Source organism: Galeopterus variegatus, unplaced genomic scaffold (genome assembly GCF_000696425.1).
Source record: "Galeopterus variegatus unplaced genomic scaffold, G_variegatus-3.0.2 Scaffold6366, whole genome shotgun sequence".
In the NCBI taxonomy this organism is placed as follows: Eukaryota; Metazoa; Chordata; class Mammalia; order Dermoptera; family Cynocephalidae; genus Galeopterus; species Galeopterus variegatus.
Window position 1 is genome coordinate 25,991 of NW_007732477.1, and position 11,795 is coordinate 37,785.

The following is an 11,795-nucleotide window of genomic DNA, read 5'->3' on the forward strand; positions in this document are numbered from 1 at the left end:
ATGACCCCCAAAGCACAGGCAGCAAAAAGAGAAATAAACAAATGGGATTACATCAAACTACAAAGCTTCTGCACAGCAACAGAAATAATTAACAGAGCAAAATGTCAACCTACAGAATGAGAGAAAATATTTCCAAACTACAGATCTGACAAAGGATTAATATGCAGAATATACAAGGAACACAAACAACTTAACAGTAAAAATACAAATAACCAAATTAAAAAATGGGCAAAGAAATTGAATGAGCATCTCTCAAAGGAAGATATCCAAATGGCCAACAGACGTGAAAAAATGCTCAACATCACTCAGCATCACTCAGCGTCAGGGAAATGAAAATCAAAAGCACATTAAGATACCCTTTCACCCCAGTTAGACTGACTATCATCAAAAAGACTTGGAACAACAAATGCTGGCAAGGATGTGGAGAAAAGGGAACCTTCCTGTACTATTGGTGGGACTGTAAATCGGTGCAGCCATTATGGAAAACAGTATGGAGAGTCCTTAAATGACTTCATATAGAACTGCCATATGATCCAGCAATTCCACTTCTAGGTATATACCCAAAGGTATGGAAAGCATCACGTCGAATAGATATCTGCACCCCTATGTTTACTACAGCTGTATTTACAACAACCAAGAATTGGATCCAACCTAAATATCCATCATCAGACAACTGGATAAGGAAAATGTGGTATATGTACACAATGGAATATTACTCAGCTATAAAAATGAATGAAACACAACAACATGCACAGCAACATGGATGAACTTAGAGAAAATCATAGTAAGTGAAATAAGCCAGGCACAGAAAGAGAAATACCATATGTTCTCACTCATTAGTGGGAGGTAAAATATTCAACATATAAATAGAAGAAAGAAAAATACAACAACATTCACAATAATACATTGAACATTCAAAGGGACAACTGAGGTTACTAGAAGTGGGATGGGATGGGGGAAGGAAGAATGGGTAAGGGTCCACATATAGCAATGATAGTGTATATTATTGAATATATTAATTATTCTGATGTGAGCATCACATATTGCACATGAGTACTGATGTTCATGACTGTATCCCACAGATATGTACAATCAACTTTGTTACAATAAAAATAAATAAATTCATTCATTCATTCATTTTTAAAAATGGGCAAAGGACATGAACAGACATTTCTCAAGAGAAGACACACAAATGGCCAACAAGAGTGTGAAAAAATGCCCAAATTACTAATCAGCAGTGAAATGGAAATTAAAACAGTAATTCAATACCATCTCACCCTAGTTAGAATGGCTATTATCAACAAGACAGAAAATAACAAATGCTGATGAGGATGCAGAGAAAAGGGAACCCTCCTATGCTGTTAGTGGGAATATAAATTGGCACGCCATTGTGGAAATCAGTGTGGAGGTTCCTCCAAGAACAAAAAATAGATCTACCTTACTACCTTCCTATCCCACTACTAGGTATATACCCCAAAGAAGTGAAACCAATATATTAAAAATACACTTGCACTCTTATGTTCATAGCAGTACTATTCACAATAGCAAAGAGATGGAATCCCCTAAATGCCCATCAAGAAATGAATGGATTGGAAAAAAAAAAGCTTTGGCATATATACACAATGGAATCTTATTCAGCTATAAAAAGAAATGATATCCTATCATTTGCAGCATCATGGATAGAACTGGAAACCATCATGTAAAGTGAAATAACTCAGGCACATAAAGACAAATACTGCATAATCTTACTCACATGTGGAATCTAAAAAAAAAAAAAAAAGATTCCCATGAAAGTAAAGAGTAGACTAATGATTACCAGAGGCCAGGAGCGAGTGGTGTAGGGGAGAAGTCGTGGACTAATGGGTACGAAACTATGCTATCTACCTTATTTAAATCATTGTGCAGTATATGCATGTATTGAAACAACACACTGTACCCCACAAATATGTACAAGTAAGTGTTAAAATTAAAAAAATAATAACAAAGCAATTGATACTGAAAAAAAAGAAAAAGTATGAACTTAATTACTTGTATGAATATTAAAGGTTTTATTAACATTTATGACTTCGAGTAATCAATGTAAGAAGTAAACTTTAGAGAAATTCATAGGACTTTAAATTTTCTTCAATAGTTTATCAGTTCATTATTGTTGCATGAAAAAAATTACCTCTACACTTAAAGGCTAAAATTAACAGCAGTGTATTTAATTCACTATTCTGTAGATCATGATTTAAGATGGACTCAGCTCATTCTTCTGGTTTTTTCATATCTCTGTGGTCAGCTTTGGTTCAGCTAAGCATCTCTGCTCCTGGGATGGTTTGCTGAAAGTTGGCTCTTCTGTTTCTACTGTCCTTCACATGATCAATCATCCTCAGGTAGGCTAGCCTGGGCTTGTCCTCAAGGTGGCAGGGTCTCAAGATAAAGGAAAACAGGAAAGGACTCTTGAATCCTAAGTTTAGAATAGATCCAAGTCTCTTCTACTACAGTCTATTCCTCAGATAAGTCACAAAATCAGCTGATATGCAAGAAGTAAATTTAGCTAAAGAAATGCAACACTTTTACAGTGAAAAATACAAAAAAAATCATTGAAAAAAATTTAAACATCTGAATAAATGCAAAGACATTTATGTTCATGGTCTGGAAGACTTAATACTGTCGATGGCTCTACTCCTTAATTTGTTCTACAGATTAACTATGATTCCTATCATAGTCTCAGTTGCCTTTCCACACAAATTTACAAGCTGGTCCTAAACGTATAAGGCAGTGTGAGAGACCCAAAATAGCCAAAGAAAAATCTTTATAGAGAAGAAAAAATTTGAAGGACTCATGATCCCAAAATCAAAGCTTATAGATACAGTAATTGAGACAATGTGATCCTTACATACAGATATTGGAATATAATTGTGAGTACAGGTGTGAACCCTTATGGTGACAATCAGTTCTTAGTATTCACATACTGTATTATTCCATTTATACAGTATTCTTTAAAGGACAAAATTATAGAAATGGAGAATAAATTAATGGTGTTGATTTGTCGGGGCTAAGCAGGGGAGGTGGTGTAGGGAGATCAGTGTGTTTATAAAAGGACAACAAGAAAGATCTTTGTGATAGAACTGTTTTGTATCTTGACTCTGTCAATGTCATTATTCTAGTTAAGATATTATACTATGGTCTTGCAAGATGTTAACTTTGAGGGAAACTGGGTAAAAGATACACGTGATTTCTCTACATTGTTTCTTAACAACTGCATGTGAAACTACACTTTTCTCAGAACAGTCTAACTTAAAATATATATTTCCTAATTCTGTCCACTGCAGAAAACTAAAAACAATTACAAACACATAGTCAACACCCCTAGCACTGAAATCATGACCTCAATGTACCATTTCCTTCTTTTTTTTAACTTTTCAATATACATTGTAGTTGATTTTCGTGACCTTTTATTGGTTCCTCTTCTCCTTTCCCTCTCTCCCCTTCCCCCACATCATATCTGTGTCTTAACAAGTTCAAGAAATTGTTGTGATTGTTGAGTCTTCTTCCCCCCACACACTTTATGTATTTATTTATTTATTTTTAGCTCCCCAAAATAAGTGAGAACATGTGGTATTTCTCTTTCTGTGCCTGATTTGTTTCACTTAATATAATTTTCTCTAAGTCCATCCATGTTGTTGTGAATGGTAGTATTTCATTCTTTTCTATAGCAGAGTAGAATTCCATTGTGTAGATATACCACAGTTCCCTTGTCCACTCATCTGATGATGGATATTTGGGATGGTTCCTACTCTTGGCTATTGTAAATAGAGCTGCAATAAACATTGGAGTACAGGTATCCCTTTGGCATGATGATTTCTAAAAGACTGTTAAGAGAAATGGCTGATTCCAGGTCTGGGCAGAATAAGTAGAAGATGACACAGGAAAATCTTGTTGTATCTGAAACCAATAAGTCAATTTAAGACTATTAGGTCCATATCAACAGTACTCCAAAGTTAACTTGAAGGGAATGCATTGACCAAAAATGGGACAATTTGAACATTAATACGAATAATAGCTCCAATGGATTGAAACATACAAGATATATTTAAGTCAGTTAGTTAATAATGACACTAAAAACGGGAATATTTGGTCACCTTTAGAGGATGATAAGAATTCATTGTTTTCATAACTGGTAAATAATGGGAAAGAATAAAACACTTATCCTGTGTTTCCTTAGTAGCCTATACCTCTAGAGCACCAGTTGATGAAAGGGAGTTTCTTTTATAGGAATACTATAATTAATAAATTAAAATGGGTTGTGAATAGTCCAATTAATAAGTGAAAAAAATCAAAATTAAAATGTCAATATCTTGCAACTTCTAATAAATTAATCAAATGACCATCAATTTCCTCCAACATTACAAAGAAGAGACAAACTGATATTATGTACCTCCTAATAGAATTATATACCACTATCCAAAAATCAAACCTGAACTTGAGAAGAAACTAGACCTAAATTCCAGTGTAGGGGCAATACAGGTTACAAAAGAACATATTAAGTGTCACCACAAAAATGCAATCAACTAAATCCAGACTGAGGGAAAATGCTACAGGACAAATGATGCTGTATTTTCAACAAATAAATTACAATGCTGAGAAAAGAGAAGGGTGAGGAGGAGAAGAAACCAGCAAATAAAAAGAGACTTAGAGGAATATCAACCAATCACAATAAATAGACATTATTTTTATTCTGATTCAAACAAACTGCAAAAAAGTGGATAATTGAGAAATCTGATTGCTGATATATTGTTAATGATTTTAAGTGTTATAATGATGTGGGTTTTAAGTCTAAAAAAGTCCTTATCTTTCAGAGATATATTCTAAAATACTGATGGAGAAAATGGTATGATATCTGGGATTTGTTCCAAAATAATGCTAAAGGAGGGGAAGTGAGTGAAAATAAAACAAGATAAGCTGTAACATAAAATCTGCAAAAACAAGGTGATTGGTACATGGTTTATTATACCATTCTATATACTTTTATATACATTTGAAATTTCCTGTAATTACAACATTTATACAATAAAAAAATATTCAAAATGGGTTGGCTGGCCACAAGGCAAATAAGGTAAAAATCAATTAAGAAGCAACAACCAGAAAAATTTCCATATGCTTGGAAATTAAGAAATATGTGTCTAAATACCTAAATAGCCTATGGGTTATAAAATAAGTTAAAATGAAATTTAAAAATAATTTAACTGAATGATGAAAATACTGCAAATCACAACTTATACGATGCAGTTTACAAAAAAAAACTATTGATTCATGAAGGGATATTCTAAATTTATGGACTTGGCATTTTAAAAATGTCATTTCTCTACAAATCAATCTGTAGATTCAGTAAAAACCCAATCCAAATCCCAATGATGATTTTTTGCATATATATATGGAGCTGCATTTTCTACATATTTATCAAAGTGGAAAGGGCCTAGAACAGCCAAGACACCCTGGAAATAGAACAAAGTGGGACAAACTGCTTTACAGTACATGAAGAATAATTATAAAGACAGGGCAATTAAAAATAATATGGTTGATAGTAGAATAGATAAAAATATCAATAAAACAGACTAGAGGATCTAAAATGAAATACACATATATAAACACTTGATTTATGATAAAAGTGATACAGAGGAGTTAGAAAAAGATGTTTCTTTAGATAATGATCAGTCAACTGGATATTCAATAAAAAAAAAAATTTGACTCACTTCGCAAGATATACACATATGCAAAAAAACTTTTAACTGTAATGGAGAACTAAAAATGTGGTAAGAAAGCAAACCTTCCAGAAGATAACATAGGGAAATGTTTTCACAACGGTTTTGTAGAAAGACACTTTTAAAACAGGACACAAAATGTAGTAACTATAAAACAGAATATTGATAAACTGGACCAGATAAAAATTTAAAACTTCTTTTCATTAAACAACACCATTGAAAGAGTGAAAAGGCAAGCCACATACTGAAAGAAGATATCTGCAATATGTAAAACTGACCAAGGCTTATGTTCAAAATTTATAAAGAACTACTGCAAATCAAGAAAAAAAACACATACTACCCAAAAGAAAAGTAAGCAAGAGCCTTGAACAGGCACTTCACAAAAGAAGATACTCAAATCAAATGTGCTCGACCTATTTTAGTAATTAAGGATATTAAAACAAAAATCTCGACATACTATTACACATCCATCATAGAATAACAAATATTAAATGACCAATCATGCCAAGTGTTGGTAAGGATGTGGAGCAACTTCATCTCTCATATACTGATGCTTGAAGTGCAAATTAGTACAACCACTTTGGAAAACTGCTGAGCAATATCTACTGGGCTGAATATATGCACATCTAATGTATTAGTACATTTCTGTTGCTTATAACAGACTACCTGAAACTGGAAAATTTATAAAGAAATGAAATTTATTTCTTACAGTTTAGGAGGCTGGAAAGTCCAAGGTCCAGGGAACACATCTGGTGAGGGCCTTCATCTTGGTGGGAACTCTGTACAGAGGCCCACGGCAATGCAGGGAATCACATGGTGAGAGTCCCAAGAGCTCTTTCATGTGCTCTTTTTAAAGCCACCAGTCCACATCCATGATATCTCATCACTCCATGAATGGATCAATCCATTAACAAGGGCACAGTTCTCATGATCGAATCAATTCTCAAAGGCCCCACCTTTCAAATATCGTAATTGGATTTGCCACCCTCTTAACACTGTTACAGTGGAAATCAAGTTTTCAACACATGAATTTGGGGGAACATATTTGACCCATAGCACCTAATGAGCCAGAAATTACACTTCAATGCATTTATTCAATAAAAATTAGTATCTATGTGCACAAAAAGGATGTGTACAAGGATGTTTACAGCAGCAGTACTCATACTAGCCCCCAAATGGAAATAATCTAAGAGTCCATTAACAAAAGATAAGATAAATAAAGTAGGGTTTACTTATGCAATGGAATCCCACAGAGGAACAAAAATGAAAACCTACAGTTACATGCAACAACATGGATGAATATCACAAACAAAATTTTATACTGAAGAAAAAGACACATAAGAATACATGGTATATGCCTACATTTATGTAAAGGTCAAAACCTGACAAAATAATCTATGCTGCTAGATGTCAGGATGGTGGTAACCTTTGTTGAGGAGAAATTCAGTTGTGAATGGGAGGAAGCACAAGAGAAATTTCTGAGGTACTGGTAGTGTTAAATGGATTGGCTATACGCATTTGTTTACCTTATAATCTGTGCAATGTTTTGAAGCATAACATTCATACCCCCCAAAAATTTTTAATAAAATTGAATCAACTTTAAGGGGAAACAGGTTAAAGCAGGCAGATCAATACAGAGGTTATCATAATAATCCACGCAAGAGATAATGGTGCTTGGACTACAATGGCAACAAATTGACAGTGATGGATAGATAGATAATTAGGCAGACTCCTGAATCTCAAAATTATAATACTGATGAACTAAATCTCAAGAAGACACATTTATACCATACATTAATAATTAAGCTTCTATATAGTTACAGAAGAACTGAATATGATCAAAAACAGTTAAATTTATTGCCCTTCTGCTAGCCATTATACAATAAAGTTGCCCATGATCGTTAGTTAAATCCAAGGCACAACTAAATTAAGCCATGTTCATTTCCTACCCCTTTTTTTTTTTAACATTTCTTACCAAATAGAGCCAGCTTCACAGAATAAATCTCTTGTTAATGGTCCTGGGATTTTGAGTTATGGCCCCTGAAGGTGTTGTTTCAGCAGTCGAGATGGTTATTTGCTAATTTTGAGCTTTCAAAATTGTTTCTGTATCTGAACAAAACTGTTCACATGTGTAAGTTGGAAAAAAAAAGTGAGTTAAACTGGATCTCATCTTAAATCTTTGCAGATTTTTCTTTCTTCCTAAAATGAAAAAAAAATCAGCAAAAGTTTTTAAATTCTATTGTTTAATGCTCAGTATAGTCATAAAAGAATTTTGGGAATCAAGGTAACACCAGGGAAACAAGTTTTTGTATTAAAATTTTAAAAGTTGTTTATGAAAATCGAATCCTTTACATCATTTTTTAAAATTGAATTTATTTTTCTAAGACAAAAGTAAGTAATGTCCTATTTTCTGTTTCCTGAATTCTATTTGGGAAACATCTAAATTCTTGCATATTGATGACGATTCATGTGTACCTGTGGTCTTTTTTAAAAAATTAATTGGTGTTATTAAGTTTTTAACCAACCAGTTACACTTTTTATTGATTTAAAATTAAACCCAGAAAATAATATTCAGCATCTCTATGGGAATGCTTTCAAATGTATAGATTTACCTTGTTTCAGTGGGGAGTTCATGAGATTTTCACTCAAAGAATATGTAGTTTAAGGGAGTTGATATCACTGTTTAAAGAAAGCATTTCATATGATTTTTTAAAGATGTTACTCTACACATCTATTAACAGCGATTTATACTGACAAGTCTTCTAAAATATGGAAGACTACCATTTTTCTTGATTTTTAAAAGTTACTTTTAAGGAAGGCACTTAGGTCAATAATTATTGACATCTGAAACTACTAATATATTGCTTATACTATAACTGCAGAAGAAAGATTGTAAAAAATCCACTAAAAGCAGAGGCGGGAGCCTAGTGCCTTGTGCACAAGTGTGGAGAGGCGGTGGCACCAGCGCACTAGACTCTCGCAGCCTCAGTCACCCGCTCAGCGGCCCTGCCTTAGAGGAGGAGGACAGCTTGAGGGGTTGAGGGGCCAGAGTTGAGGGCGTGGCGACAACGGATGGTGTTGATATAGGTGGTACTTATGGCCTCAGCAGGTGGGGAAGATGAAAGGTAGCTGGATCGAGCTAGGAGATGTGACACCGTACAATATTAAACAATTGAAGAGATTGAATCAGGTCATCTTTCTAGTCAGCTACAATAAGTTCTACAAGGATGTGCTGGAGTTTGGCGAGCTGGCAAAACTCGCCTATTTCTATGATATTGCTGTAGGTGCGGTATGCTGTAGGGTGGGATCATTCACAGAATAGGAAGAGACTTTACATCATGACACTAGGATGTCTGGCACCTTACCAAAGGCTAGGAATAGAAACTAAAATGTTAAATCAAGTCTTACCCATCTGTGAAAAAGATGGCACTTTTGACATCTATCTGCACGTCCAGATCAGCTGTGAGTCAGCAATTGACTTCTACAGGAAGTCCGCCTTTGAGATTATTGAGACAAAGAAGAAGTACCATAAGAGGACAGAGCCTGCAGATGCTCATGTGCTGCAGAAAAACCTCAAAGAACCTTTCAGTCAGAATGCAGATGTGCAAAAGACAGACAACTGAACAAAATACAAATGAACTTTCATGTACTTGTTTGTCGCCAAATAAAAGAGAGGCCCATTGATTCCACTACCCAACGACCTTTCTTTTAAAGCTTTTACCCCTTCCTTGTTCTTGTTTTTCTTCCTTTCTTCCAAATGTTTTAATACTTTCAAGGACTTTTAGGAATAATTATGTTTAGACTGTTTTAGTTCTCTTATTTTTGTGAGGCGGTTTGACTGAAGGAAGAAGGTACATCTGTTTAGTTTAAGAGTAAAGATACATGGTCCCAAAAATTTGGGTATCAAATAATTTCGAATTTCTTAGCTGGCTTTTTTTAATATCCTGCTTTCACATTGAAGAGCAGAGCCTTCAAAACACCGTATATTTCAAAAGAAAAAAATAGCAGCAGCAATATCTTGTTCTCTTACTCATAGACAAGTTTAGTGTGTTTGTGCTAGTTTGGGTTTTTAAAGACTATTTGTGGGATACTCATCCCTACACATTGCCTTCACTCCAACTCTAGACCTTCTGAGCACTGTCTCAGGAGTTGGACCATCGTTATGCTTGTAAGAAATTCTAAGCTTATTTTGGGTTTTTAAGCAATTATTTCTTCTCTTCCTGCTGGTGGGTGGGGCGATTTGGGTAGGTAATATTATAACTGGGTCTAAGCATTGGAGTTAAATCGCTTCTTTGCTAATGAGTCAGCTGGTTGTTAGCAGGTTTATTTTTCCTGCTGTTGACTGTTAGTAGTCACATTAACTTTTAGAGTGTGGGCTGATGAGATTATTATTTTTTTTAATATCCCAGCTAGAGATATGGCCTTTAACTGACCTAAAGAAGTTTGCTGTGATTTAGTTTGTTCTCCTGTTCATTTTCTTCAATAAACCCAACAATAATTAGTCTAACCTTAAAAAATAAAAAAAAGAAATCCACTAAAAGATCTTTTTTTGTTGTTTTTGTTTGTTTGTTTTTACCTAGAGGTAGGTCTTGTCACTGTGTAATTATTAAACGCTTTCCACACAAACCAATAAATGACTCTTAATACTAAATAAAGAAATAAATAAAATATAAAAATAAATAAATGAGGCACTTAGGAAACATACACAGGAGTAATTAGGAAAATATTTTTCAGGAACTAAGTAAAAATATTTTTCAAAAAAATAATACCTCCTTATCCTTTACTTCTCACTCCTTGCTTAAGTTAGCCCTTCCTGCTATTCCATTCCTTTTCCCTACATTGTTCTAACCATCTGTTAATGTAAATGAATATTGTGGCAAAATGTACCAAAGTAAGTAAACTCAACATACGTTAGTGATAACTAAGGTAGCATACCTGTAAAGGATAGAACTTCTGGTATTTATAGAAGAGGCTTACTTCTCCATCCTTTCTCTTATAAATAAAAATGAAAGTGCAGCATAATGGAATTTGTCCAGTTTCTGTCACTGTTTCAGCTGTTGTGATGCTTTGCATCTTCTTTAACCCCCAAGTACGTGAAGAACAAAGAAAGAAATAAAAACTAGAAAACAAAATACCACCTTATATAAGGAGAAAAGGAAAGTGCGGAAACAAGTCTGGCTAACCCTCTAAAGAAGAGTAATATGTTTGCTACAGGAAAAATTCCAAAATGATACAAACTGTACACCCTTGCTATTCAAATTTTCAAGAAAGACAGTTTTCTCAGTAATGCCCTGATACTGCTAAAATAAATACGAAAAAAGCACTGATGTCAACAAGAAAAAAATTAAAAACCTAATGAGTTTATACATTTTATTTAACTTCTTCCCTTAAAGCCTACCCATTTTGGCCTCTTAAATTGTGTGCTGTCCATTGTACTTGAAAATGGTGCTAAATCCATAGGCTTTGTATTTGGGTCAGGAGTGCCTAAAAACTGTGCTTATATTCTTCTTTCTGGCTCCAATGGTTTGATCAGAAACCATCCATATCTAAAAAGAGGAATTTCTTCTATTTGTGTGTTGTGTAAAGCAACTGTATTCTCTCACTCCAATTGTTCTGGGGAAAAACTTCAGATAACCTATCCATAGAAGCCAAACAACTATGACCAAACCAAAGGACTATTTTAGACAGCACTGTGATTATACTATGGAAAATCCTGTTATTTATCTCCCTCTGTACTTCATTTTGGCTTCACTGTACTTTAATAATTAAGTCACTCTTGAATACCACAGTACTGGTAAGTTATTTATAATTGGTTGTGCTACTTAATGTCTAGAAAAATGGATGTGTTTTTTATATAATTTGATTTACCATCTCCACATTAGCATATCTTTTGTGACTCTACTTTCAAAACATTTCAAATTCAGCAACTTCTTCCAATTACCACTGGCACAATCCTAGTCCAGCTTCATGTTTGGTCTACCACAATAGCCTCTTCTTTCCACCAATCTATTCACCACACTGCAACCAGAGTGATTGTCTCAAAATATA

The 11,795-nt window shown here is 34.1% G+C and overlaps 1 pseudogene; it reads left to right on the forward strand.

Annotated features, from left to right (window-relative positions):
• The first annotated feature begins 8,865 nt into the window (after positions 1-8,865).
• Positions 8,866-9,370, forward strand: LOC103606192 (annotated as a pseudogene).
• The last annotated feature ends 2,425 nt before the right edge of the window (positions 9,371-11,795 follow it).